The sequence below is a fragment of the Macaca nemestrina genome, chromosome 10 (assembly GCF_043159975.1).
Source record: "Macaca nemestrina isolate mMacNem1 chromosome 10, mMacNem.hap1, whole genome shotgun sequence".
Taxonomy (NCBI): Eukaryota; Metazoa; Chordata; class Mammalia; order Primates; family Cercopithecidae; genus Macaca; species Macaca nemestrina.
In genome coordinates, this window is record NC_092134.1 from 66,074,185 (window position 1) to 66,101,737 (window position 27,553).

The window sequence follows — 27,553 nt, forward strand, 5'->3', positions numbered from 1 at the left end:
AAAAACTAGCCAGGCAAGGTGGCACACGTCTGTAATTCCAGCTGCTCGGAAGGCTAAGGCACGAGAATCGCTTGAACCCAGGAAGCAGAGGTTGCAGTGAGCAAGATAGTGCCACTGCACTCCAGCCTGGGCAACAGAGCGAGACTCCGTCTCAAAAAAAAAAAGTTATATTCACTGCTTTAAACACAGTAATAATGTGTTTTGTGAGCATTAGAACATGTAAAAATTAAAATATATGGATATACGACTACAATAGCACAAAGGGTAAGAGGCAGTAACTAAAGTTAAACCATCGTAAGCTTTTTCATTGTTTGAGTAAAACTTGTGGAAGGTGTTTTATAGTTAGTTAGGAATGCATTTTAAAATTTCTAGAGTAATCACTAAAAATAAACAAAAGAGTGCATATTTAAAAAGTTAACTGAGCAGAAAAACTTAACCAATATCCCTGATGACTAAACCTTTCTCAGATCTACAATTCAGTCTATAATCATTGGCCCTAGAACATGAAATTTTATTACGTTCCCCCTGGTGGTTCCTATGCTCACTCATTTCATGCCCACTGCAGTAGAACTTAGAAAAACATCCAGCAAATTTTTTAACAAATTGCTCATAGCTGTAATTATTAAGTGCCACACATTATAAAAATATAAATCTATTCAGAGGCCACTAAAGAAAAATAAACAAGCATAAACATAAATAATGTCTTGCAATGAATACAGAGGAAGAAGATAAAGTTTTAGCATCCAGCGCAGTGTTCCCAAGGCACCTTCTATCATAAAACAAAGTAGAGGCCAATGAATACAGAAGAGTTTTCTCATTATCTCAGGGTTTCCCTGAACGAAACCATTAATTCTTCCAAATCATAGACTCCTGTAGGAAATGAACCACTGCTGTATCAAAAACAGGAATGAGATCACCAGATTTTCTTTCTCAGCTTTGCATTCTGACAACAATCCCAGGCTCAGACATTAGGAGGGATGGTTTACTGACATTTTGACAAGAGTCATGGTAACTACCACTACCACTGCTGATGCCACTGCCAACCCTGTGCCTGCTGTTGATACTAACACTTGTTTAGCACGTTAGTTTGTAAAATGTGTCAATATGCATTATTTCTTTACAGAAGTCCTAGGAGAAACATATCATAATATCTTATTATTATCACACATAAGCTTATATATGATAAGAAAACTGCAGCTCTAAAGAGCCTGTACATTTGGGGACATGTTTGCTACATGGCGAGCATTACCTAATACAGCAACCAAAATTAATATTCTGTCAGTGCTATTGTAAAACTGTTCAGGTAAGCAGTTGGCTTTCTATCTCTAACAGCCATCCAGCTTGTTCAATATCACAGGCCTAAATCCAAATTGTATCCTTCATAAGAAATAAAAATCAAATATAATGAAAGATGAAAGTAAATAGTAGTGAAAGGAATCAAAGGGTTCCAGTTACATGCAATGAAGACCTCAGTTGTTCATTTAATAAAGCTAGAACTATCCAAAATACACAGAGCTTTATGTGAAAATGACGAGAATTGAATACAATGAGAACTGACGCTCTTCATTTTACAGATATGTTAGCAAAAGCAAGTCCACCCTGAAAGGTGGGACATACAGAAGCAATTAGAAGACAACATGCAATAATGCCCTTTATGGCTATTTATTTTAATGTCTGTTCCCAACCTCCCACTTTAAACTTAATCCTCACTTTTATCTCTAGCATATAGCACAGAATCTGGTATGTATCAGGTTCTCAAAAGAATATTTCTGAATAAATAAGACTTGCCTAACCTTGCAATTCTATCTTAGCACTATCTCACTGCTGTTTCCCGTAGATGTGTCTTATCAGCTTCTTGGAGCACAAGCGGCCATGCTAGCTCTCACCTGATTCCCCAACAGCAAATATGTCTATATGTGCATGTGCATGCACACGTGTGTGTGTGTACGTGTGTTTAAAGATGGTGAATGTTTCAGTAACCTTCCAAACAATAGAGTAGACAGAAGAAAAGAAGTTGAAAATAAGGAGAAAGAAGGGATAATAGAATGTAAACGTTTTTTGAACCCTGATTTGAACACAGTCACAATAAAAGAATTTTTTTAGACAAATTAGGAAATTTGAATATGAAGTGGCTATTAGTGATATCAAGGAATAATTTTGTTAGGTATGATAATGTCATTGTGGCTACACAAGAATATGTCTATTTTCTTTTTTTTTTTTTTCTTGAGACGGAGTCTCGCTCTGTCACCCAAGCTGGAGTGCAATGGTGCGATCTCGTCTCACTGCAACCTCTGCCTTCCGGGTTCAGACAATTCTCCTGCCTCAGCGTCCCTAGTAGCTGGGATTACAGGTGTGTGCCACCATGCCCAGCTAATTTTGTATTTTTAGTAGAGACGGGGTTTCACCATGTTGCCCGGGTTGATCTTGAACTCCTGACCTCAGGTGATCCACCCACCTCAGTCTCCCAAAGTGCTGGGATTACAGGCACGAGCCACAGCGCCCAGCTGAATATGTCTATTTTTTAAAGACATACAAACTAAAATATGTAGGATGAAAAGCCATGGTGCCTGGCCAAATCTAGTAATTGTTGATTCTTGATAACAGATACATGAGCTAATTATTCTACTCTCTATATTTTCATATATGTATGCACAGTTAATAATAAAGAATTTTAAAAATACTATTAGTCATTCACATTTTACAATGAATAGATTCCAACAAAGTAAGGGTAGGAAGGACAATGTAAAATCACAAGGACACGGTCCAAGATCAAGATCTTAGAAAAATGAGTCTCAATAAGAGTCTCAGCTTCCTCATCTGCACAGCAGAGTTAAATGATCTCTGATGCATTTTAAGTGAGTAGGCTACTGTAATTTTCAAATGAGAAAACGTGTATAAGGGCATTTAGAACAAAATCTTTAAAGTGACTCTGTGGTGCAATGGATAGTGCATTGGACTTCTAGTGAAGAATAAAATCTTTAAAGGACTACGTCACTGCAGTAATAATTTAGGCAGAGCCTAAATGGTATCTGTAGAACAGAAAGGGAGACTGCCTCCAGGCAGATGATGACATTAAGCCCTCATTTGGGCTGACACAGCCATACCCTGTGCTGGTTGGGGGCAGTGGAGCCACTAGGCGCAAAAAAAAAAAAAAAAAAGAACGAGACAGGGTAGGTGAGGCACAGCTGGATTTCTGCTCACTCTCCCCAGGCTGGATGCTTTGGGTAACTCTACAAACTCCCCATCCTTTCTCTGTGTTTCCAGATGTAATCCAATATTGTCCTTGTAACTAGGTGGAAGCAGCCTCTCTTCATGAGTTTGAGCGGAGTGGAAGAAAGAGGTGGAGAAATAGGAGGAGGTGGATTTGGCAGTAGGTGCCTTTCTGCTTGGCGTGCTCCAAAGAGCAATGATTGGCAAACTCCCACCAGGTCCACTGGAAAGCAGGTGAGACAGAGCACCAGGAGGTGGAGCATAGTTCAGAGAGGGAAAGGAGAAGAACTCAGCAATGTGACCACTACCTCGTTCCTTCAGTCATGCCTTGGGCTGGCCCAAAGTCTTACCATCCTCCATGCAGAGCTGCCTTGCGCTTGAAAGATGAGTAAGCCATGTGGCCTGACAGACCCGAACCAGAAGCAAGAGAAACTGTCTTGGGTCAGGTTTCTGTTTCCCATTCTAAATTAACTTGCTGCAAATTATTAAACCAAAGGCCATTATCTCAACATCACAAACCTTATTTCTAATTAAGATGATCAATGCCTCTTTCAGAATTATACATTCCAATTAGCAGGGAATAAGGTTATTTCTACTGTGCACTGGAATGCTAAAATTATCCTTAAAAAGTTTTTTAAAAATGCTTCAATTATCTGAAAGTATTAGTCTTCCGTCAGGCTTGTTCTGAAATATGGGTTCTTCATATTCCACTTAATGGAATTATAGCTTCATTGAATATATTTGCTTGTAAAAATACATTCTTCAATATTTTAACAAAATGTCTCTCAATGTTTTGTTTTGTTTTGAGCTGGAGTCTCACTCTGTCGCCCAGGCTGGAGTACAGTGGTGCGATCTCGGATCACTGCAACCTCTGCCTCCCTAGTTCAAGCAACTCTCCTGCTTCAGCCTCCTGAGCAGCTGGGATTATAGGCACCTATCACCACACCTGGCTAATTTTTGTAATTTTAGTAAAGACAAGGTTTCACCATGTTGGCCAGGCTGGTCTCAAACTCCAGACCTCAGGTGATCTGCCCACCTCAGCCTCCCAAAGCGCTGGGATTATAGGCATGAGCCATCACACCCGGCCATCTCTCAATGTTTTTAACTAACAGCACATGTGTACCTCAGCTTTGAGTTCTGCAGTGTCTCATATCCCATGTGCATGTTATTTGCATCTAAAAAATTCACCTGACCTTATTATAGAAGATAATTTTACCCAATGGAGACACACAAGACCTGGCATTAGATTGTCTGTGATATTTCCCCATCATGTAATTACTCAGTGCTTTTTAAAAAGTGCTATGTGCTCTGCAGAATGGTGATCCCACCACAATATATTAGCTCTCTTCTAGACACGTATGTAATCACCCAAGGTTCATCTTGCCCACTGCTCACAAAAGCCAATGCACCAAGAACAGTGGGTTTTTGCAATAGAGAAAGAGTTTAATAAATGCAGAGCCAGCTAAGCAAAAGGACAGGAGGTTATTATTACTCAAATCTGCTCCCTGAAAATTTGGAGGCTAGGGATTTTTTTTTTTTTCTTTTTCTTTTTTTTTTTTTTTTGGAGACGGAGTCTCGCTCTGTCGCCCAGGCTGGAGTGCAGTGGCGCGATCTCGGCTCACTGCAAGCTCCGCCTCCCGGGTTCACGCCATTCTCCTGCCTCAGCCTCCCGAGTAGCTGGGACTACAGGCGCCCACAACCGCGCCCGGCTAATTTTTTGTATTTTTAGTAGAGACGGGGTTTCACCGTGGTCTCGATCTCCTGACCTTGTGATCCGCCCGCCTCGGCCTCCCAAAGTGCTGGGATTACAGGCGTGAGCCACCGCGCCCGGCCGAGGCTAGGGATTTTTAATGATAGCTTGGCAGGCAGAGGCCTAGGAAATGGGGAATGCTGATTGGTTGGGTCAGGGATGAAATTATGTGAGGGGGTCGAAGCAGTCTTCTTGCCCTGAATCAATTTCTGGGTGGGGCCCACAAGACCACATGAAGCAGTTTATCAGTCTAAGTGGCACCAGCTGGTCCGTCAGAATGCAGGATCTGAAAAATACCTCGAACACCAATCTTAGATTTTACAATAGTGATGTTATCCAACTGGGAGGTAAGAAACCTTGTGGCCTCTGGCTGCATGACTCCTGAGTCATAATTTCTAATCTTGTGGCTAATCGGTTAGTTTTACAAAGGCAGTCAGATCCACAAACAAGGAGGGGGTGTGTAGCCTTTGTTTTTAAGTTAAACTATAAACTAAATTCTTCCCATAGTTAGCTTACTCCCAGGAAAGAACAAGGGCAGCTTAGGGTTAAAAGAAAGAGGAAATTAGTTAGGTCAGATTTCTTTCATTGTCATAATTTTCCTATGTCAGATTTTTCTCACTGTCATAATTCTTGCAAAGGCAGTTCCACACAGACCCAATTAAAAACTCAGAAACATGGTTTCTAAAAATACAAGGCTAGAACTAGACTTGAATTCTAGGTCTGTCACTCCCTACCTAGTAACTTGACTTCTCTTGCTTTAGGTTTCATCACCTGCAAAATGGGTTGATGAGGAGATTAAGTAAAATAATGTATGCAAAACTTATATCATGTAATAAATAGGTGCTCAGTAAATGCCAACACCACCTTACTCAATATGCCATGTATGATAATGGCTGAATAAATAGTCATTCATTTAATTGGAAATACAGTCCCAAGGATGTTTTTACTAGTTCTGCAAATGAGGAATGTTATTTTTAGTAGTAGTTATGGTTCAATCAACAACTGGATATGTTCTGGGCAAAATTTCCAGTAAAGCCAAATTGGCCCTGGTGCCTTCCTTGCTATTGCATGCTGCCTGTACTCACCTTAGCACTTTTCTCTCTGGCCCCCTCAAAGAGGCTCCAGAAATGCTGCCCTTTGTTGTCTCGCATTATAACCTCCAAGAAGCCTTGGAGTCCCCAGAAAGCAATCTGACCAAAAATCAATTCTTATCTGGCAATGACTGTCTAACCTACCCAGAAATATGTGCATTTTTTTAAAAAAGCCCAGGATGATAATTCAAACAAAGAACAAATTGGCAGAATTTCAGGCGGCACATCGAACAGAAGACCTTTTTTTGCATGGGAGAGGCATCTGGGGACAAGGACAGGTTAGGACCAGGACCTCTTAAATTATAGCATTTAGTCTGCTCATGGGGCTTCGATTACCCAATGAGCAAAGTGTGCACTCATGAGTGTGGCTTCCTCTGTGGAAGGAAGCGGTTAACACTCTAGGGGCCTTTTCTTCTGGAGACCCTTTGGCTGTATGTTTTTCTCCCCCAGCACCATAACTCTAAGAAATATCAGCTGAAAGTATGAAAATCAAAGTTTCATCCCACAGAAAAATTTAAATACTGTAACTTCAGTAGCATTTTTGTCCTAAAGTGGGAATTTGTGATAAAAGAACATTTTTCTTCAGATAAGAAATTATTGAATTCCAAAAGTAATTTCACTTCCAGAAAAAGTAAAAATAATAACTTCCAGAAACTAGGAATTCCTTACATTATAATTGTAAATGCTTATAGATTAAGAAGAATAGGATAGGCCCAGAATGGTGAAATCCACAAATAATCCCTGGATTTTACTGTCTGTCATCTTTTTCAACCTATCTTACCTCAAATATTTTTATAAAAAATGTGAATAAGCAAGAAAGCCAACCAGTTTTACAAATGCTAGCAAACAATACCCCCCAAATAAATTATGATGGTAGCAACAGTAGTGGAGAAGTTAATGAGGACAGGAAAAGTGTAAGTAGGGCCAGGGGTACTTTTATTAACTAAATGATTTCTGAATCATTTACAATTTTGCCTAAAATAAAATCCCTGACCTTGGCTTTGATAGTGCAGGAAATAGTATTTTCACACCAAAGCTGTAGGAGTATGTATTACCATTTACACAGCTATCATTTCTTTTTGTGTATCTTGTCTCAAATGATTTTTTCCTTCCATTTCTTATAGCTCAAAGCAGAAAATGATGGAAACAAGGGGAACATTTCCCCTAAAAGTACCAGCAGACCTTGGCTGAGACCTGTCCCTTTAGATGAAGTTAGGTGAGGATATTAGGGAAAACTAGAACATGTTCTTATCTTCTCAAAATGTCACTCACAGAAAATAAACATTAACTCCTCTGAAGCACAGCGAGAATTTTTCCTCAAAGCCTCTTCACACCCTACCTCAATTATGGCCCCACTCACTGATGCTCTCTGGGAAAAAGTGTTTTGGAGGAATCAGAAGTGCCAACATCAATAGTGCCACCAGGAATGCTGATGCCAGACCCCGCAGGTGGTTTGCCTGTCAAGAATGGCCTCCCAGACAGCTTCTTCTCCTAGAAATGTAAATACACACAGCTGGTTCTCTTTCACACTTGAGATAAGCCAAGAGGTCTGAGTCCAAATTCTCACCTCCCTGTGGGTGGAGACCACCTCACCCGGCCAGAACAGTCCCAGGCCTCTCCAAGACCGCTCCCCCTTGGCTGCTGTTCTCAAAGTGTTGCCCCTGGCTGCTTTTACCACTCCTGACTTAATGTAAGGTCAAATCTTGCATTCATTCTCACTCATTTTATCAGCGAGTCTTTATTCCTCAGATACCTCCATTCTCTTTGCCTTGTTACATAACCAGTACTTTAGAGAAACACGGAGTAGCTGGGTTGAACATCTTGCCCGCAGGGAGCTACTGAAGCTCTAGGAGTGATGAAGCCTTCTTGTTTTTGTTACTTTCAAAGTTGCCTCACCTTTTCCCCCTTTTCAGTTTTCCAACGCCTCTTCCACTAGTTTCCATTATAAATGCCCTCTACTGCCTGGCATGGGTTGTGTTTTCCAGACTGGATGCTGACCATTGCAAATAAGCCTCAGCAATGGTTGAGTTCTCCAGGTTTTTTGCTGATGTTGAAGAATAGATGATGATGGGGTTCAGGACACACCACACCAAAATGTGACTGCGGGAGACCAGAATAAGCCACCCTAAAATGTACCTTTTTGGCATATTGATTATTTTGAGCCGGTTATTTTGAGAAACTGCAGACACAGAATGTCTGAAAAGTTACCCTTTTATAAGAGAAATTTACATCAAGAAAGGAAACTTCCATTTGTAATGGTGGTTCCCTCTCTGCACCAGAAAGAAAAAGACAACTAAATCTCTAGAGACTCAATCAATGGTGAAGGCATAACAAATCTTACCTTTGTTTAACGTGCTTTTCACGGCCGTCTCCTCTTAATTTGGCCTTTCCTCCCAACCTCCTATAATTTGCCTCCACTCTTGTCCCCCAGCCCCAAATCCCTATTCTTTTCTGTAGTTCCAGGTGACACATAAACCTTAATCAGCTGACTGCTTCTTTAGGTATCATACTTTTGTGGGACTCTCATGCACATGTACATAATTAAAATTGTTTTATTCTGTTAATCCTATGTCAATTTAATTTCTACACCAGCAAGAACCTAGAAAGGTAGAAGGAGGCAATTTTTCCTCCCCTACAACGGTTTTGCCTGGCCCTCTACAATGTATTCATGCCCCTTGTGTGTCTTCGTGCTACTGTGATCTGTTTCTATCCACAGAACACCAAACATCAGTGAGGGGAGGAGGGTCTCACACTAACCAATTCTCTAACTCTCAGGACACCAACTGGGTGTCCTACAATTCAATTCTGACACTATGTTCCTGGAGCTAGCATCAAATTCCATAGGTTGAGGGCCCAGCCCCACAACAAGGCTACCCTCATTTCAGATGCCAATCCGAAATTTAGACCTCCCATGCTTCTGACCCACTGGCTATAAATCAGGGGTTTCCATTCTGACAAATGGTCATTTTTAGGTGCTCAAAGTTAAAACAGAACCAGGCAGCATGGCTGGGTGAGGGAGCAGTCAGGTACTCTGTGTTCTCAGAAAGATATTGTAAAAGTACCATAGGACCTCCCTTTCTACAGTCAAGCCAAACCAGCTCCTGTTTTTGGTACCAAGATAAACTGTGGCCCAATACACCCCTACTGGCTGTTTGAAAGAAACATCTGACAGAGACTTCAAGTGTGGGGCTTGGAAGCCAATCAATCAAATATCAGCTGTGTCAACCAATCAGGACTCAACTGTATTGACCAATCGGAACTTAGCTGGGCCAACCAATCAGAACTAAGTGCGCTTCAATCCTTCATTTGTATAAACAGACCTGGTTGGGAAGCTGGGCCGGAATTTTGCTATAAAACTCAAACTCCCTCTTTGCTCTCTTTACTCCAAAGGCTGCTTCTACCAGTTTGCAAACTATTTACTGGGAAAAAAGTCTCTTTCCTCCAAATTCCTTTTCCAGAGAACTTTTTTTACAGCTCCTAGCAAACTCAAGGAACTCAGGAAAACTCTGCTTACATTCACAGGCTTATTCTAAAGGATACAACTCAAGAACAGCCACATGGAAGAACTGCATTGGGCAAGGTATGTGGGAAGGAGTGTGGAACTTCCATGCTGTCTCTGGGTGCACCACCCTTCCAGCACCTCACTGTGTTCACCAACCTAAAAGTTCTCCAGACACTGTCATTTAGGGCTTTTATGAAAATTTCATTATGTGGGCATGGTTGATTAAATCATTGACCATTGGTGCTTGACTTAATCTCCAGCCCCTCTCCCGTCTTCAAAAGTCAGGGGGTGGGGCTGAAAGTTCCAGCCTCTCATTATGCCTTGGTCTTTTTTTTATTTTATTTTATTTTTTTTTAATACTTTAAGTTCTAGGGTACATGTGCACAACGTGCAGGTTTGTTACATATATATACTTGTGCCATGTTGGTGTGCTGTACCCATCAACTCGTCAGCACCCATCAACTCGTCATTTACATCAGGTATAACTCCCAAAGCCATCCCTCTCCCTTCCCCCCTCCCTATAATAGGCCCCGGTGTGTGATCAGGAAACAACAGGTGCTGGAGAGAATGTGGAGAAATAGGAACACTTTTACACTGTTGGTGGGATTGCAAACTGGTTCAACCATTGTGAAAAACAGTATGGTGATTCCTCAAGGATCTAGAACTAGAAATACCATATGACCCAGCCATCCCATTACTGGGTATATACCCTAAGGATTATAAATCATGCTGCTATAAAGACACATGCACACGTATGTTTATTGCGGCACTATTCACAATAGCAAAGACTTGGAATCAACCCAAATGTCCATCAGTGACAGACTGGATTAAGAAAATGTGGCACGTATACACCATGGAATACTATGCAGCTATAAAAAAGGATGAGTTCGTGTCCTTTGTAGGGACATGGATGCAGCTGGAAACCATCATTCTCAGCAAACTATCACAAGAACAGAAAACCAAACACCGCATGTTCTCACTCATAGGCGGGAATTGAACAATGAGATCACTTGGACTCTGGAAGGGGAACATCATATGCCTTGGTCTTTATGGTGAGCAGCCCCCAGCTTTCTAGGGGCCCCAGCCACGAAACATCTCGTTACCATAAAAAAGACAGTCATCACTGTGGGGGTTGCAAGGGTCTTAGAAGCTCTGTGTCGGGGACCTGCGACTAAGACCAAATAGTATAACAAAAGATGTTTCTATTATTACCCCTATAATTTCAAGGAATTACCAGGATTTTAGGAGCTCTGTGCCAGGAACTGGGGGTGAAAACCAAATATATATTCTATATCACAATATCTCACTGGCCTTCAAGGACACTGAGCTGACATCCACTATTATAGTCTGTGATTCCAGTCATTTGCTTCCATTTAACAGGTCCTCAAATTCTTCATTTATTTCTTCTGATCCCCAACCCCTGATAGTACTCCAACCTCTAAGTGTCTCCAAACCTTCTCACTGGAACACACAGGGGCTCTGTGATATCCTGCAGATTGTGGTTGCCCAGAGCCTCAGGCTCATCTCTCATTCCTGTTTTCTCTGTTTCTCTCTCTCTCTCTCTCTTTCTCTCTCTCTCTCTCTCTCTCTCGCTCTCTCTCTCTGAACCCCACTCTATCCCATTGCCCTTTCACCTTTTGGGATATGGTGCCATTTTAAACACAGAAGCTTGCATTCTTCCCCAGGCTCTTGTAGAGAAAAGAAGAAGAAAACCTTTTTTCTCTACCCACCTTAGGTTTTCTGGCTGGGGCCCTATAAATTAATCTTGCAAAAGATTAAAAAGAGAAAAATAAACATAAGTTTAACACATGCATGTACACATGGGAGCACCCAGTGATAAATAATCCCAAGGGATGGTTAGAACTTGGGCTTGTACAACATCTTAGGTTAAACAAAGGAAAGAAAGTTTGAGCTTCTGGATGGTCAAGTTATGGGAAGGTAACCAGGAAAAGTATAGTAACCAAGGGTTTTTTAGTAAGGTTTGTTATAAAGATTTCAGTATGTGCCTTCTCCATTGATAAGAGTTGTTAAGAATCCTACTCTTTCTGCTGTGACAGAGGGAGACACCTTTTACAAATGGAAATTTCCTTTATAAATGTAACTTTTCCTTTACAAAAAGAAAACTTGTGCCTTGTTTTTAGAGTTCTCCCCACATCTGCTGGTTCTCAATGGCTTTAGTTAAAAATAACCCATATGCCAAAGAGGCATATATTGGGGTTGTGCATTTGGGTACCCTCTAATATGGTTATGGAAGTGGGCCACTACTATCAATTTCATTACATTCCCTCATGCTTATACACATGTTTCTAGACCTCACCTCTTACCATGGTTCAACCCTAAGAGACTAGGAGAAAGCAAGGACACTGACACCTCTTTCTTACGCTCCCTCCCTTCTGTCTGTCCTTTTCTCCTTCATATTAGAAGAATCTTCTTTTATTTCTTTCTCTTGTTTGTCAGGGCCTTGCCTCCGATTGTTTCCTTCTCATCAAATCGTTATTTATACTCAGCACTTTTCTGGGACTCACACTGACAGAAAGGCTGCAAGAAAACATTTCAAGTTGGAGGAAAAGGAAATGAAAAATACATTCATTTAATATTTTAATATACTCCCCTCACTCCATGATCCCTCTACTACATCTTTTTCAAATGCCCCTCAAAGGACATTTATTCTATGTAGGTCTCTTCTCTTTCTAAGAAAGTGAGAGCTAGATCTCTGATCTTCATTTATCCTCTAGGCCTGTGCTATTGGACACAATATGGTAGCCACCAGCCACATGTGAACATTGAGCCCTGGAAACGTGGTTTGTCCATTAAGATAGGCTGTAAATGCATTAGAATACATACCAGATTTTGAAGACTTAGCATTAAAAAGAATGTGGTATATTGCATTAATAATTTTTATATTCATTGCATGTTGAAATGATAGATATTTTAGGATAAATAAAATATTTTGTTAAATTAATTTCAGTGGTCTCTTCTTACATTTTAACATAGTATTAAAAAACTTTAAATTGGCCAGGAGCAGTGGCTTATGCCTGTAATCTCAACACTTCAGAGGCCAGTACTGGAGGATCGCTTGAGGCCAGGAGATCAAGACAAGACTGGGCAACATAGTAAAATCCCCTTGCTATAAAAATTTTTTTTGAAAAATAGCAAGGCATGGTGGTACACACCTGTAGTCTCAGCTCCTCAGGAGGCTGAGGTGGGAGGACTGTTTGAGCCCAGGAATTTGAGGTTTCAGTAAGCCATGATCATGCCATTGCACTCCTGGGTAACAAAATGAGACCCCATACTCTGGGAAAAAAAACCTTTAAATTACACATGTGTATGCATCATATTTCTATTAGCCAGCTACCAGCTTCATGAGACCTAGGACAACTGCTGGTTTTTAAGTATTGTACACATGGCTGGTAGCTAGTGCATTGGCCCCGGGTTGGCCATACGAATTGTTTACTGATGTTATTGGTTTTGGCCCTGACCATCATGAGTGGTTAAATATTTTTTATCCCCTGATTCTATTGCCATTAGCTACCACGGTGCCCACATAATAGCAATGGATGGCTGCATGGATGAAAACACAAATGATACTTTTTCAGTATCTAAAATTTCCATGCAACTCTGACATGACAGATGATTGCACAAATCTGTCACACTATCCAAATTTTCATTCTCTGCCCTATGAACCAAAAGCCTAAACTAGAGTGATCATCACATTAATGTCAAAGCACAAGAAATAAAAAAAGCCTCCTGCCCCATCTCTTGTGTGGGAGACTGAATTTCCACTGTCAAATGTGGAATTAGATGAGTAACAGGATATACAAGCACAATCCATGTGAGTTTTTCTGTCTCCATTCCCAGCTTAAGCCACCGTGACAAGGCCAGCTTCACACAGGGCTGAGCAACAGCTGTTTATACTGAATGATTGTAGAGCCCCAAGAGACACTTCTACCACTAAAATGTCTTTCTTTCTTTTCTTCCCTGGAGAGCTATTCCCTGTTGACTGCAGGGGGTTGAACTGCATAACCACAAAAATTCATGTGTTAAAGTCCTAATCTCCAATACTTCAGAATGCGAACTTGTTTGGTAATAGGATTGTTGCAGATCTAATTTGATGAGGTCTTGATGAGGTCTTCCTGCAGTAGGGTGGGCCTCTAGTCCAACAGGACTGGAGTCCTTATAAAAAGGGGAAATTTGAAGTAAGACGGGCACCCAAGGAGAAGACAATGTGAAGATGAAAGCAGAGGTTGGGGTGATGTAGCAAAAGTCAAGGAACACCAGAGACTGCCTCAGACGCTAGGAGGGAGGCATAGAACAGATTCTTTCTCACAGACCTCAGAAGGAACTAACCCTGCCAACATCTTGATCTCAGATGTCTAGTCTTCAGAGCTGTGAGGCAGTAAATTTCTGATGTTAAAGTCACCCAGCTTGTGGCACTTTGTTACAGCAGCCCTAGAAAATTAATTAACACACTTTCTTGATCTCCTAGTTCTTCCTCATACCACCTCCTTTGTGGTACTTACCAATTTGTAAATATTTTTCCCTGTGTGTCTGTCTGTATAATGTCTATGTCCCCATTCTTCTCCAAGCTCAATGCGACACCAGTGTCTGTTTTGTCCACCACTGTCCACCTAACATTTAGAAATGAAGAGTTCCTTCATAAGCACTTTTTGATGAATAACTGGGCTGTCCGGTCATTGGAACCAGAAACGCAACTGTTACAGGACCACAGGCAGCACTCCTCAGAAAGAAAAGCCAGAATGCCGGAGGGCGCAGGCTGACAGGCTGTCTCAGCAGCCCTCTTTCAACAAGGTAAAAGGTGAAGGTGGCCGGGCGCGGTGGCTCACGCCTGTAATCCCAGCACTTTGGGAGGCCAAGGGGGGTGGATCATGAGGTCAGGAGATCAAGACCATCCTGGCTAACATGGTGAAACCCCGTCTCTACTGAAAATACAAAAAATTTGCCAGGTGAGGTGGCGGGCGCCTGTAGTCCCAGCTACTCAGGAGGCTGAGGCAGGAGAATGGCCTGAACCCTGGAGGAAGAGCTTGCAGTGAGCCAAGATCATGCCACTGCACTCCAGCCTGGGCAACAGAGCGAGACTCTCTCTCAAAAAAAAAAAAAAAAAAAGGGTGAAGGTTAGCACGGACCTCTTTGGCACAGGCTAGGCTATTGGGTTATCTAACTGGATCACACAGAGATCAGGAGCCTGAAGTAAGTTCTAGAAATAGAACCCCATTCCCCTGGAGACGGCAGACCTAAAGGAAGCATCACAGCATGCATGTATTGTGGAAGAGGCAGGAGGAGTGTTCCTCTAGAATGGCAGCAACAAGCAAGCACAGGGAACCAAGCCCTCAGCAGTGGAAGGAAACCAGCTGAAAGGAGACAAGCAGAAATGATCACAGTAGCTACCACTTATTGAGTCTCAAGTGAGTGCCATGCTGAATTCTTTACTTACATTATTTCATTAAATACCCATAACAGACTCACCAATAAGTACTGTTATTCCCATTTTACATAAGAAAACTGAAGTTGAGAGAGGTTAAGCAATTTGCCCATGAGCACACCGTTAATGAATCATAAGCTGGAATTTAAAGCCAGAGATCTGCTGTTTTGATACTTTCTCAGTTTTGCAGCCTTGCATAGAGCTGGCCTTGATGACTTTCTTTCATGCTGTGATTACCAAAATCTGAAAAACCTACATGTTTTAGGAAGCATCACTTACCGATGATTGCTTACTTGTCTATCTCCACCTATTAGAAAGCAAACGTCTTGAGACAGCAAATGCATACCCAAACTTATTAGGCTTTTGAGCCAGTTAATAGTAGGAGCTCAAAAATATTTGTATTAGGAATGAATTAACTAAGCACTTATTGACCACCTAAATGTACTTTCAAAGAAATTAATGTGAAAAAAACTTCATATTAGAAAAAGAACCCTCACAAAACTACTGCACTAGAAAGAAGCATTTATCTTTTCCACTTTTCAATTGCGAAGTACTGCAATATAGTTAAAGTTTCCATGAATAAAAAATTATTCCATGCCACCATATAGAAAGTTCCCACCCTTAGTTTTACAAACTTCCCTTCTCTATGTATTCAATTTTCTTCTTCTAGCTGCTTATGCTGAACTCTCCATTGGATTCTCTTTTGCACACCTATCCCAGTTTTGCTTGCTAAACCAGGAACTTTTTGTTTTAAGAAAATATTCAGGGGCCCAGGGGAGGGACAGCATTAAGAGAAATACCTAATGTAAATGATGAGTTGATGGGTGCAAAACACCAACGTGGCACATGTAAACCTATGTAACAAACTTGCATGTTGTGCACACATACCCCAGAACTTAAAGTATAATTAAAAAAAAAAAGAAAGAAAATAGTAAAGGTAATCAAACAGCAGATATTTTCAAATTAGATCACTCTAAGAGAGAGCTAATCTTACTAGGATTAGGCAGCTGTTGATGATAAACCTCAGAATAACTTTCTCTCTCCCCTAATAAGGAAATCAGAAATCAACTGACAGGTACACAAGCAGGATACCAAATTCCCGTTTCCCAGCCAAGCTCCTGTGAAATTGTTCCTTGGCAAATGTCCTTTTTTTTTTTTTTTTTTTAACTTTGCCTTATCGTAAGAGGAGGAAAAGCTGCCAAATGCCAACTTGAAGAATAGTGTACAAAATGCTAAACAGAAAGAGTTGAGGAATATCAGGGGCTATTTTAAAAATTAGTCTCTAATAGAGCCTGTAGTATCCTCATACGTCTAGAAAACAGCATGGCAGCCATGTTGGTTTACAGCAAAAGCAATAATTCTAGGTTCAAAAGCCCAACCTACAACAGCACTAGTAAATCTCAGCATCTGTCAACTGGAAGCCAACCTATTTAACGTTTCCTGCACTCAACAGCACAAACTCAGAAAATGAGAAGCTAAGTGGAAAAACAAGTGATCAATGGAGTTGAAAGTACTTCTGCTCTCTCTTCAGATATGACTTGGAAGTCACATGTTACAATGAAAGAGCTCACCCAAGGCTCAAATCTTGAATAGTAACTCACGCTGGTCATAAGCTCCACAATGGAAGATTTGGAGGGGCAAAACGCATGCGTTTTATGCTTTGATATTTATGATGTTCTATCGCCACCTCCTGGAAGAAAAGACCAAGAACGCAAAAAAAAAAAAAAAAAAAAAAAAAAAAGGTGCTTAGTATTAAGGCTTCCAGTGAAGATAAATTTCTTCAATTCTCAAGAAAGGTAAAGACATTCTGCAGCTACTGACAATTCCATTTCAGATGAATTAGCATAATGTTGGGCAAACAGCAAAGCTAAAAGGCAAATGTTCAGGACTCTAGCATCAGTTATTTGCCAGCAAAAGATAACATCAAACATATGAGTAATGAGCCTTTAGAGTTGCCAATCCCCAGGGAAGATTTGAGTTCTCGTTAGTAAAGAGATATGAGATCCCATTTTGCAAGAGTCAATAGCACTGCAGGAACACAGAGAGATACTAGATGAATAATTTCCACACTTGGCTCTGAAAATAATCATCCTTATCTTTGCATTTTAAGCCCCAGAATTTGGCAAAAGAGTTCTAAGGATTTTAAAACATTAATAACAAGACTAAGAATGTTCCCAGATGAACTCTTATTTCTCAGACTATCTTGTTGGAGTTATTTACACGTATGGCACAAACAAAGCCAAATGAATTGGAATATTTGACTTTCTCTCCACAAGATCTTATCAGTCTTTGTTTCTCAAGGTTTGGTTTGCATAAGGACAAAGGAATACAGTCGAATACTTAAAAGTATTATTTTAAAACACACTTTTATCTTGATAATTATGTCTTTTCCATCAATCTCTTTATTCACCATGTGAAAAAAAAATAGTCATATAACTTCAGAGTAGAAAGCATTTCAGGCCAACCACTTCACAGTCTCAAATCACAAGCTGTTCACCCAGGAGGAAAAGCTGCTGTAGTCAATTCCCACTAAACATCACCAGGGGCAGTTTAAACCTTCTGTTCTGTCTAGACGTTTTGCCCTCTTCTGCCCAAACATCCTGACTTTTAAGGAGTTTTACAGCTTAGTCAACTCACCAACATCCTGAAGTAGGCTGAGATTGCAGATTTCTTTTATGAACACCAATTATGCTTATTTATAAAACACAGAACATGGAACAGAGAATTTAAGATTTTAGAGCTGTAAGTCGCCTTCCTTTTATAATCCACAAAAGTGATTTGCTGCTGATACCTGATGGCCTGTTTTGGAAAACAGAAGGTTTGAACACAGCATTGAAATGTGTCAGACTTTCTTTTTTGAATTGTTTCAGCTTCTTTTGAGGGCATATTCTGTAAAACACTATGAGAAACATCTGAAAGACACAGTTCTTATCCCCCAAAAGCCAGCTATGTTGTCTGACTTCGGTTTCCTAAGCTACCCACAAACTGAAAGGCAAGGTATGGTGGTCAAAGAGTCAAGTCAATGTCTACACAGAAGCTTCCCTCTTTCCCTCAGCTCTGCCTCTTTCCAGTGCTGCTCATATGATATGATACTTAGTCAAGTTTACTTTTTAAGTCAGCCACTTTGTGGGAACACTTTTCTGAGTGATGGCCAGGAGAAGAGCTAACCTTTGTTACTGCCAAACCTCTTCTTGAGGCAGGAACTCTGCCTACACAAAGCAAAAACAATATTTCAGCGTCCCACCCTCCCTTTGAACCCACATTTGGAGACATAATTTCAGTTTTCATAACTATCCGGAAAGCTGAAATACTTCACTGTCCCACAACTAAACTCTTGGGCTCTTTTCAAGTCTGCCATCTCCTCCCCTTCATTCCACTTCGTCCCTCACTGTGGAACCTTACTTGCTTGGACATTCCTGTAGTTTTAGACACCTTCCTGTTGATCTTTGAGCTATTTACCAGCTGAACATTTGTACTGTTGGTGTTAAATGATAAATTCATATAACTAAGACACTTGACCAAGATAGACTGATACTATCAATTGAGCAACTGTTTCCTACAATCTGTCATCACAATGAGATAGCCATGTTCTAACCTATCAGTAAGGCTATACAAAAGTAAACAGAGTTTTCGGTATAAAATTCATTGTCAGTCAGGCGCAGTGGCTCACGCTTATAATCCCAGCACTTTGGGAGGCCAAGACAGGCGGATGACGAGGTCAGGAGTTCGAGACCAGCCTGGCCAAAACAGTGAAACCCCGTCTCTTCTAAAAATACAAAAATGAGCTGGGCATGGTGGCAGGTGCCTGTAATTCCAACTACTTGGGAAACTGAGGCAGAAGAATCACTTGAACCTGGGAGGTGGATGTTGCAATGAACCACTGCACTCCACAGAGCTAGACTCCATCTAAAAAAAAAAAAAATAAGATTGTCACTGAGAGGTCATCTTTTATGAAATTCAAAAGTTTCAGAAATATATCTAAACTGCCACCAATCATTTCCCTGTAGCGTTCACCAGCCTCTGATGAGTTGATTTTAGGCAAATTTCTCACCTTCCACATTCCCAACACAAACTCAACTTCCAGCATACAGAGCTACTTGAAGGTTTCCCTAAATATGCTAGGCACCCTCAGTCACTATGCTACATATATGCTCTCGCTTTTTTGCCCAATGCCTGACTTTTGATAGTCTGAGTAATGCCTACTTGTCTTCAAACTTCAGCTCAGGAGCTGCCTTCGCTTGTCTCATCCAAGCAGTCTGCAGCCCCTCGCTTTTATGTTCCTACAAGACCCTGTTTATACCTCCATCACAGTGCCCATCATATGCTGGTAAAATGGTTTGTTTTCCCCTCTCACCTGCCATAGGTTCATTCTGAAAAAAGATTAAGAGTTTGACTCTGCAACCCCAGCACCTCAGGCTGTATCTAACACATGGTAGGCACACTGCAAATGTTTGCCAGATGGATGACCATTCCTGATAGCTAAGACATTAAGAAAGGGGCTGTTTTCCAGTGGCTCATAGCACTATGGACAGCTAAGATGACCGCCTCAGCAGTTCAGAAGGGGAATAAGACATACTCTCACTTACTTTCCTCCCTCCCCTCGTAACATGTATCTGGCATTCTAGACAGCCCCATTTCCCCATCAGCCAAAGCTTTGAACCTATTAAGAATAAATCTTTAATTGAAGTATATTAGTCTGTTCTCACACTGCTGTACCTGAGACTGGGTAATTTATGAAGAAAAGAGGTTTAATTGACTCACAGTTCCACAGGCTATACAAGAAGCATAAGGCTGGAAGACCTCAGGAAACTTACAATCATGGCAGATGACTAAGGGAAAGCAAGCACGTCTTACCATGATGAATCAGGAGAGAAAAAGAAGAAGGAAGTGCCACATGCTTTTAAACGATCAGCTCTCATGAGAACTCACTCACTATCATGAGAACAGCAAGGGGAAACCTGCCCTCAAGTCAACCTAAGTGGTGACAACTCTTGTAAACAAGTTTTCTAAATTTTGGTCACATTTTATTAACAAGTATTGAATTTTTAAATCAAGGCATTCAACAAGTGGAAGAACAAAAACTTCAGCTTGCAAAGCTTTTTAGAGAATTAAGGTTGTTGAAAACAAAACTTGCAGAAGAGCAAATGAAATTTGTCTATACAAAAACAAGGATGTGAACAAATGTTAACAATACAAATTTAAACAGGATACAGGATTTAATTTTGAAATTCTGTAATTGCACTTTGGAATATTTCAACCTGAAGAGTCTTTTGATGGAGCTCCTATATTTATTCAGATAAATTGACATTCTGTTCCAGAAGAGAATGGAATAGAGTTGAGAAGTCTATACTTTCACAAAACCTAAATTTGGTGAAATGTTCCAAACAATCATAAAGACAACCTTTTTCTTCCTTTTTTTGTCTTTTTTAATTAAACACATATTTATTAACAGCATGCCTGATTCTGTGGAAAGCCAACTGGAACTCTGGTCATTCTGACTCTCGGAGCATCATGTTCGAAGGTTGGCTGCTGCAACTCTCTCTTGAGTTCTACCTGTGTGTACATCTTGGTGATATCACTGTACCTGCCTTTAGGGGGCTGGTAGTTAGAGACCCATAATGTGTAATCTGGACCTTCCCTCTCAATGGGGAACATGCTGCAGTCCCACTTGATGGCCTCAGTGGGGAACTCAGGGGACTCGAGTGGTAGCTCCTGCAGAGCTTCCTGCTGGGCTCCCAGCACAGCCCTGACGGTGTCCCTGTCCATAGTGTGCTCTCACTGCTTGTACAGGGACCACTCATCAGAAGCAGAGCTCTCCACTCACTCTCCTCCAAGCAGAGCTCCATCTGAGGCCACTGGCTTGCTTTATCCAAGAACTTCACAAGGCTAATAAAATCTGCAACAAGAATGAGCACTTGGCTAGCCTTTTCCAGTTTTCATATCTTATTTTTTCAAGCAGCCCTTTCCTGCTTGATCTTTTTTAGGATTCACCTTCTGCTCTCACAGGAATGAGTTCCTAGCAGGACAACACTGAAGCTCACTGGTGGGTGCCTCAAACCTGCTCTAGAAGCCACTGAGTAGGCACAGAGTGCATGCCAGCTCACAGCCTAGCACTAGCTAGGACTAGTTGGCAGCCTGGCTCTGAGAAACCTTGATCTACAAGATTTGTCTTATAGAAGTGCATGTCAAAGAAAGTTATTCTGGATTGAAACAAAAATATCTAGGCTAAAATGTTTAACCATTTTAATATATTTTAAAAGAGAATTGGGAATATCTTCTACTTAGCTGCATTTGTTGTGAGCTTACTGATTACCTCACCACTCACAGAGATAATATATTCTTGTTAAAAACAGAATTTTCATCCAGAAGTTAATATATCAAAAATTTTCCATTTATATATCATAAAATTATGTTTTGAAGATTAGAGGCAATTTTATTAAAATTTTAGAACCATACTGGGGACAAAAGCATTATATACTCAAAGAATAAAGAAAGAAAACAAGGGGAGGAGGAAGAGAAACAATGACATAGGCTTAAAGACAGACCCAACTAAGAAACTAAGTAAAATACAGTAATATGTTTGAAGAGTAATTATTACACTTGTCTTTTTTTGAAATATTCAATCAATATATCGGCTTTAATAATTTTTTTATTTTTTGTTTTTATTTTTGCTCTTTGTTTTTTATATCTGCGTTAATATTTTTAGAGAGACCTTTTAAAACATAGTTTTAATGAAACCATTTTATATGCCTAACAATAACATAAAACCAGTTTGTTGAACAATAAGTAAATATTTCAAAACTCAAATAATTTTAATTTTTTAACCACTCATTTTCAAAAATGTACCAGTTTCATTAATAAGTTAGATCCTCATCTAAGCTCAAACTAAGTGCAGCCAGTATGGCAACTTAAGGGTTGAATGGAAGCTGTTTAGGCCACACTGAGGGGTTCTGATTATATCCTGATGGTTGGAGGATGGAACAAGGTGCACGAGGAGAGAGGTAGATGAAGCTGGAAATGCAGATGCCAAGTCCTCACCTGCACTTCATCCAGAGCAACTCAGCTGATATGTGGTTTACGTATTGAATTTCTGTGTAAGCTCTAATTTGAGGAAATGGTTCCATGACTAAAAATAAGCTTGAGACCACCACTGTGGGCAATGAAGAGTCAGGGAAGAATTTTAAGCAGGGGGTAACATGATCATGTTTGCATTTTTAAAAGTCACTCTGGCAACAGGAGGGAAAATGAACACTTACAAAAAATAAACACCTAGAATATATGGGTTTAGCACATTCATACAGTACTTCATTGCATTAAGATTTAATGTCATGCCTGAAAGGTCTTCTTTAAGACTTTTTGAAAGTCCAAAATATTGTTTCAAAGCCCCTTTGTACAAGGATCTGCACATTGAATTATGATTAGAATTTCATAAAAAGTTCATTTCTTTAGATGACCTAATTTGATTTCAATTACAAATCAACAAGAACTATATTACATAACAGTGTTTTCGTTTTTGACATAGCTGCCTAGATGCTCAGAACTAAAACATTTAACTGCAGCAACTGATTTATTCTAGGAAATCACAATGTAAATTTTTCCTGTATTTTTTTCTTTGTTTTGTTTTGCCTTTTTAAAATAGCCATTTCAAATATCTTTTAGAAGTACTGACTCTAAATAGTAAATAATAACTGTCATGATTATTATTATATAGGGCTTATGTGTACCAGACAATGTTCTAAACTCTTTGTATATATTAACTCATTTAATCCTCACCAAACTAAATATGGAACTATCTCTGGCTTTGGAATTTGTGAATTTATTTATACAACATAGGTGACATCAGATAACACCTGTTTCCCTTTATCACCAGTATAAACTTACCTAGTAATTTCTGTGCCTAAAACCCATCAAGCATATTTCTTTTTTTTCTTTTTTTTCCTGAGCAGCAGCAAGATTTATTGCAAAGAGCGATAGAACAAAGCTTCCACAGTGTGGAAGGGGACCTGAGCGGGTTGCCCCATCAAGCATATTTCAAGACAATTTTAAAAAAAAGAAAAAAATTTGGCTCAAAACAACTAAAAATCAAATCACTAGAAGAAATCACCTCTCTGATCTTCCAGTCCTGCCTATGTAAAATAAATATAAAAATAATTATATATAAAAAGGTTGTAGGGAATTCTAATGAGAAAATAAATGTATAAACCATGTCAAAAATTGTAAGGTGGTAAATAAATATGAGTTACTGTTATTCTGAAAAAGAGACAATAAGGAAGATTTATTATCTCACCTGTCTCATGCAGTCCATGGGCAAGTCAATCTTCACAATACATCCAGAATCTGACAACTTCTCTGCATCTCCACCCCAACCACTCTTGTCCAGGGCACCATCTTCTTCCACCGGAACCACTGCTACAGTCTTCTACTGGGTCTGCTTCTTCAAACTCTTCCCTTCCACCCAGCAGGTACAGAGATTCTTCTAAAATACAATGCAGATTATATCACTCCTCTGCTCAAAACCCTCTGAGGTGGGCAGAGTAATGATTCCTCAAAGATGTCCTGATCCCCTAATCCCTAACCCACAATCCCCAGAACCTGTGAATATGTTGCCTTATATGGTAAAAGAGTCTTTGCAGATGTGACTAAGTTAAGGATCTTGAGGTGGGAGATTATCTTTGACTCTCCAGGTATAATAACAAAGGTTCTTATTTGAGGGAGGCAAGAGAGTGAGAGTTAGACAAGATGAGCAAAAGGAAGGAGAAGTGGGAGTGGTGTCATTGCTGGGAGGGGCCATGAGCCCAGGAATGTGGGTTCTAGAGGTGGCAAGATCAAAGAATAGATTCTCCCCTAGAGTATCCGGAAGGAATGCAGTCTTGACATCACCTTGATTTTAACCCCCTATGTTATGAATCGAATTGTGTCCCCTCCAAAAAAAAAGTATGTGGGAGTCCTAACCCCCAGTACCTCAGAATGTGATCTTATCTGGAGATAGGGTCTTTAATAGAGATAACCAAGTTAAAATGAGGTCATTAGGGCAGGACCTAATTTAATATGACCGGTGTCCTGATAAAGAAGTGAAAATTGGACACAGACATGAACACAGGAAGAGCATCACGTGAAGGTGAAAGCAGAGATTGTGGTGATGCTTCTGCAAACTAAGGTATGCCAAAGATTGCCAGCAAACCATGAGAAACTAGTGGAAAGGCATGAAACAGATTATTCTTCACACCCATCCTGCTGACACCTTTATCTCAGATTTTAGCCTCCAGAACTGCAAGACAATAAATTTCTGATGTTTAAGCCACCCAGTTTGTACTTGCTTCATGGCAGCCCTAGAAAAATAATACATTCTGCAAGACTCATTTTGGATATCTGACTTCCAGAACTAGAATATAATTAATTTGTATTTTCCTAAGCCAGTAACTTTGTGGTAATTTGTTACCATAGCAATAGGAAACTAAAACACTCTATGAAGGCTCCCCTTTTAACATCCTAAAATATGAAGTTGAAATGGTTTGGATTTGTGTCACCACCCAAACCTTGAGTCAAATTGTAATCCCCAGTGTTTGACGGGGGGCCTGGTGGGAGGCAATTGGATCATGGGGGTGGATTTCCCCCTTGCTGTTCTCATGAGAGTGAGTTCTTATGAGATCTGGTTGTATAAAGGCATGTAGCACCTCCCTCTTTGCTCTCTTCCTCCTTCAGTCATGTAAGATGTGCCTGCTTCCCCTTCACCTTCTGCCATGATTGTAAGTTTCCTGAGTCTTCCGCAACCATGCTTCCAGTTCAGCCAGCTGAACTGTGAGTCAATTAAACCTCTTTTCTTTATAAATTACCCAGTATCAGGTAGTTCTTTATAGCAATGTGAGAATGGACTAATACAGAAGTCTTTACCAGAGTGTAACATCTTCCAACCTGACACTTCCTCTCTGACTTAATCTCCTAATACTCTTTTCCTCATTCTCTCTATTCCAGCCCCACTGGCCTCCTTGTTGTGCGTTGAACACTGATACGGTTTGGTGCTGTGTTCCCACCCAAATCTCATCTTGAATTGCACTCCCGTAATACCTGCAGGTGTGGGAGGGACCAATGGGAGATAATTCGAATCACGGGGGTGGTTTTCCCTATACTCTTCTCTTGGTAGTGAACAAACCTCATGAGATCTGATGGTTTTATCAGGGGATTCTGCTTTCGCATATTCCTCATTTTCTCTTGCCATCGCCATGTAAGAAGTGCCTTTTGCCTCCCACCATAATTCTAAGACCCAAGCATGCTTTCGCTATGCTTGCTAAAGCATAGCAAGAGTGGCCTTTACTCGATTTCCCAATAAGTTCCTCATCTCCATTTGAGACCACCTCAGCCTGGACTTCACTGTGTATGTCACTATCAGCTTTTTGGTCACAACCATTCAACAAGTATCTAGGAAGTTCCAAACTTTCCCTTATCTTTCTGTCTTCTGAGTCCTCCAAACTGTTTCAACCTCTGCTCATTACCCAGTTCCAAAGTTGCTTCCAGATTTTCAGGTATCTTTATAGCAATACCCCACTACTCGGGACCTATTTTCTGTATTAGTCCACTCTCATCTTGCTATAAAGAACTACCTGAGACTGGGTAACTTACAAAGAAAATAGGTTTAATTGGCTCAAGTTCCCACAGGCTGTACAGGACTCATGACTGGGGAGGTCTCAGGAAACTTACAATCATGGCAGAAAGTAAAAGGGAAGCAAGCACATCTTGACATGGCCAGAAGGAGAGAGAAAGAGTGAAGGGGGAGGTGCTACACACTTTCAAACAACAAAATCTCATGAGAACTCACTCACTATCACAAGAATAACAAGGGGGAAATCCACTCCCATGATCCAATCACTTCCTCCAACGGGGGGATTACAATTCAGCCTGAGGTTTGGTTGGGGACACAGATAAAAACCGTATCAAATAGGCTGTTATTTGGTCCACTCCTGTGTCCCCACTGCCTGTAAGAAACAGTGCTAGACACATTGGAACAACTTAATATATCTTTGTTGATGGAATAAATTATTCAAATTTGCTGCTATATTCTACTTCTAAAGTTCTTTCCACTTAAACTATTTTTAATATTTTTGTCTTTGAGCATATAAACAATGAAACTAATAGGCTCTGGGGCCATAAATCCAATAGGCTTACCCCATGTGAACCTCATCAAAATAAATTGGAAGGAGATAAACTCACCAGGGAGGTAGCAGCTCAGATTTTCAACTGAACTTCAAAACCTTTCAAACCACAGTCAAGAGCACATGAAGCACTACTTCAGAGGCAGACCACTCCTGACCGGAGAAACCAGTCAGAATATAATGACAGCTCTGGACTTATAATTAATCTCAAAAGGCTGGCTGGGCAATTACTCCTGAGTTTGCAGCTAGATATTAACAGATTTTTAATGCACTCTCACTTAGAAGCAATAAAGTGGAGGCCACAAGTTGGTTGTTTATAAGGAATTCAACATTAGTCATAGTTTTCAAAAGCTTTCTCATTCTGCACCTTATAATTTAACTAATAGAATGTGACTGTTGGTGACTACATTGGCAGCCTCATAACAGACGTCATAATATAGATAAACAGGCTGGAGAGAGCAACCAGAAACAAAACTCTTTCTCAATCCCATACTCTTTTGTGATTTTTTTTTTCTTCAACTTGGAAGTAAGATCATGCTGCACATCTGAATACAGGTGAGGATACAGGGGATTTTGTTTTAGGTTTTGTTTTAAGCATATAATCATCATCCTATCTGTATATCACCATGCCTGCAGACTTAGAACTTAAAAAATCAAACATATGCAAAGGAAAGAATGGATTGTCCATTATTTAAACAACATGTCTTCAGCTTCTTACGAAAGTGAGATATATATCAGTCTGATAAATGATAAGAATAGATTCATCTTAGGAGGTCCTTTTAGACTCCTTAAGTCACCAAATCTATAATTGCCATTGTAAGAGGAAGAATGCTCATGCTCTTCTAGATACCACCAAGGGAGGAGAAAGAGCCAATCTGATTGGTTAGAATCCAAGATAATCCATCAGACATTGTTATTAAGAGCACATTACATAGCCATTTCCCTTGTAGGATCTTTAGCTCCTGTTCCTTCTCTGCACTATTCACTGAGTCAAGGCTGCCTCAGGGCCCAGAAGTCTTACTCTTTCTGAACACATGCCCAAACCTGCTGGTCACTAATGAAAGCTCCTCTACCAGGAAGCCAAGCAGAGGTGGTAAAAGATCCCAACTTTGGATATAGGCTTGAGGGGAACTAGGATGTCCAAATTAGGCCTCAAACCTAAGCCAAGAGCTCCCTTCAATTATATAATTGGGGTACTGGCCTGGTCTATCCAATAATAAAGTGGCCCTTTGTTTTCCATCTACTTTTGGTCCTTATGCCTAGCTCCCTCAGACATTCCTGGGTCCCTCTTGCCAAATACTATTAAAAATCTGCCCATTTACTTCACAGTACCATATAATTTCTCCCCACAATGTAAAGGAAAACATCCAAACTCTGAAATGATCCCTTGGGTTTCTTAATGAGCATCAGAGC